Here is a 3,988-nt window from a genome sequence, read left to right as displayed (position 1 = left end):
ATTAATATATGTATATTATTGTATTTTTCTTAATATAAGTTCAAGTATTTTGATATTATTTGTAAGAGTTGTGTTTTAAAAGTCAATATAATATCTCTGACTCGTATCCGGGTTGGATACGGATTGGGGATGTTACAGTAGGCATAATAATAAAGTAATACATAGGAGTGGGAAGAGAAGAATTTCAATAAAAAATTAATGAATTAGTGCTTTTATTGTCTTAGGGAGATGGAGTTCTAATAAAAAGATACCTTGTGGAGAGGCTTTTAATAAAAAAAATCTTTATTAATTATTTTAATAAAATATAATTTTTATTTTAATTGAAAACATTATCACGCCACCATTAGTGCAGTAGCATTCCACCATTAGTACAACACCACGTCGTTATCGGAGCTTTTTAAGACCATCGTCGTACCTACCACTATCAAATACACTTTTCTCTTCTCTCACTTTCTTTTATTTTCGTTTGTTATCTACATCTCCTCTAGGACTCCAAGAATTCAAGCATTTTAATCTTATTCTTTGGTTTGTTGCATTTAATGGGATTATGAGATTTGAACTTTGTTTTCAAAGTGATTTTTGTGTTGAATTTTATAAGATGAACTACCAATAAGTAATGGATCTATGTCATTAACGATTGACTATATGTAACACCCGAAACCCGATTGGGCCTAAAGTGTCATATTGGTTATCGAGATAACCCATGTTTTTGAAAACTATTCCTTCATCTTTTAAAACATACTCAATGGTACCATACAAATGTAAATAACAGTTATAAAACATTTTATAAATTGGAGATTCGTGACACATAATTTAAATCAAAATATTACAAACTCTTTCTTATAAATCTAAATGCATGATTAATGTTCTATGAATACATATGCCCACTAAAGATATAATGCAGTGCTCTGAAGGAGATGCTGGAAGTCCTGCTACGACGGTGTTCCACAAATGACCCAAGTTAAAAACCTACGAATAGAAACATTCGAATGTTGAGCTTACAAAGCCTAATAGTATAATCGCTAATATAGAGAAGCATTATGAGTTTCATAAACACAAGCACGCTAAAGATATGGTACTAAGCAGTAGGTACATGCATGATCTCGAACAAGTGCTACCTACTTAGGGTTTTATTGTTTTATCGCTAAAGTAGGAGTCTCATGCTTCCCTTAATCCGAATGAAATTGCTATGCATTCTCTAAATGTGACACAGACACCCCTGTGCATTATCTGAATGCAACATTGACTTCGCTGTGCATTATCTAAATGCAACACTGACTCTGTTGTGCATTATCTGAATGCAACACTGACTCTGCAGTGCATTATTTGAATGCAAACTTGACTAGTATATGGTCTCACATAGCCATCAGACACTAGATAACTGAGAGAACTCGGTGTCACATAGCATCGGTGAAATTCCCATTAAGTTGTTGAATGATCTCATGGTCTCATATAACCATCAAGTATAGCATGGAGGGGGAACCTAGTGTCACATAGTATCGATACAATTCACGCTCAACTAAAGCATTGGCTCGGTCTTACACATCCTTCAAGCCAAGAATTTAAGATATCTGTTGTATTGGACTGGTACAACTATACATGCATGACTAAGGGCCCAAATGCCACACATAACTGTCATCACTAACCCACTCCTCGTGAGTGTTCGGGCCTCACATAATTATACATGCATGACTGTGGGCCCAAGGGCCACACATAACTGACTATGCCCCACTAGGGAATCTAAGGTAATATGGCTACACCCTAACATAGCTGGACATACTAAAGTGATGTCATCCTCTTACTAGCTATTATCTCACTTGTTCTCTTATCTAGAACACTATAGAAAGGTTTATTAGTATGTTATTGTTGTTAGTTATTAAGTTGCTCTATTCTAGTCGATCATTACTTAATGATGTTTTAGTAATTCTCTACCTCTAGAGAAGTCTCTACACATTTCTTGATTCTATGATGATTAATGTGTTGTCGTTCACTGTTTGTAACACTAGCTAGCCCAATACCTGACTCGGGTTCATCACTGGGTAGTGACACTTTAGTCGTTCTTATCATATTTTTCCCCAATACCCCTTGAAGTAAAGGGACGACTTATATGTTATCGGTTCACTGACGTTCTCGAATCATACGATGTTCACTATTACTGATCTTAACTCATTTATCTTACTGCTTGTCGGTATATCCCCTATAACGATCCTCATTCTTAATTATTCAAATACGTGCTTAACTAAGGATACTTTGACTTATTACGCTTAGTATGGTTACATCAGTTGTAACCCACTCCTACGAGTGTTCCTAGGTATCTTTGGCCATTTATGTCCCCCACAAACTATGTTCTACCATTACGGACCATCCTTAGCTCTTACGGGCCTTAAACAAGTCAAATCTAATCATCTAAAATGAGTAGTTTCGATACTCTACTTGTAGTATCAATACCCTAATGTTAAGTACCGATACCCTATGAGTATCAGTACCAGAAATGCATCATGTTGCTGATAAATAGGCCTAGTATCGATACTGTACACCATGAGTATCGATACTATAGGAGTGATGTTTTTATTTATCCAGTATCGATACTCGAACCCAAAAAATGTCTTATTTAAGCTCGAGAAAAATCCAAACATCATCCTAAAGGTCTTAGTTTGATTCTTAATCATGTGCTAAAGCTTTAGGGATTTACTTAGGGTCATAAAGTGTCATAAAAACACATATTTAACATCAAATTCATCATTTAATCATGAAATCAAACATAAACCCTAAAATGCTCAAATACAAAAATCTTAGCAATTTTTCCTATTTATGAAAACCTTAACACTCCAAAGGATTGGAAATACACTACCATGGTACTAGGATCCCGAGATGAAGCTGTTTGCTTAGTCACACCCCTTTCCTCTATGATTTGGATGAAAACCCCTCATTTTCTCTAGCCAAGAGGAAAATTAACATGAAGGATGTTGTTGGAGGGCTAAGGACGAATTATAAAGCTCAAAGGACTCACCTTTAGTTATGAAACTTAGAGAGGAAGAAGGAGAGAGGAAGAAGGAGAGAGAATTGAGGAGGATTGAATGAAATGAAGAGAATAAGAAGATGAAAAGAGATAAAAATGCTTCATCTTTTTGAAACGGGTAAACACACATTTGGTCTTTATTTATTTTTCTATAATTAAAAAAAAAAACCATTTTATGGCTAATTGGACTCAATTCCAACCTAATTAAGTCCAACTCGACCCAACGACTTAAATTATGAAATCCACGAGGCCCACATGCCTTCGGGGTAAACTCGAAACTACTAGCCCATAATTTAGGGTGTTACACTATGGGGCAGTTTTATGAGTTTGGAAGCAATAATAGTGTGCTTGGTAAAGTTTGAAGATTGAATTAAAAGTTCAGGGTTTGAGATTTTCAAATTTATTACCACAAGATTGATCGAATTATTATTTTAAATGAATCAGGTAAAGCTTTCATTAGAGGAATTTTCTTTTTTTGTTGGTATGTATGAACTTATAAGTGTTCTTAGTGTACCATCAATTTGTTTAGTGACTGAATTGACGGCCACTCCATCACCACCTCCACAATCTTCTCCACATCTGGTGATTTGCTACCTTCTACCACGTGCTTTTATTTTGAGTACAAAATATCCTCTATAATTGATATATACGTTCTTTAGAACAAAAGTGTGCCTACAAAAGTGTGCCACCTTCTCCAACACTGTCTCTAAAATTGACATGGAGATGAGCGTTGGCCAAGCAGAGTAGACGAAATGACAAAATGGGTCACGGCACATTCCCGAGAGAGATGAGTCGACCATTCTCACCAACCCAATCCAATCCAATCACCACCACGTCTAAATTCCACGTGACATCCACCACGTCAGCAACGAAATCTCCTCTCCACTCTCCCACGTGGCACGCCAACTGTCTCCCCCTATTACCTTCCTTGTTCACCACCAACCTTGGCCGTTAATTCCCCATCTGTAT

The sequence above is a fragment of the Hibiscus syriacus genome, unplaced genomic scaffold (genome assembly GCF_006381635.1).
Source record: "Hibiscus syriacus cultivar Baekdansim isolate YM2019G1 unplaced genomic scaffold, ASM638163v2 tig00110450_pilon, whole genome shotgun sequence".
In the NCBI taxonomy this organism is placed as follows: Eukaryota; Viridiplantae; Streptophyta; class Magnoliopsida; order Malvales; family Malvaceae; genus Hibiscus; species Hibiscus syriacus.
This window is presented reverse-complemented; position numbering follows the sequence as displayed.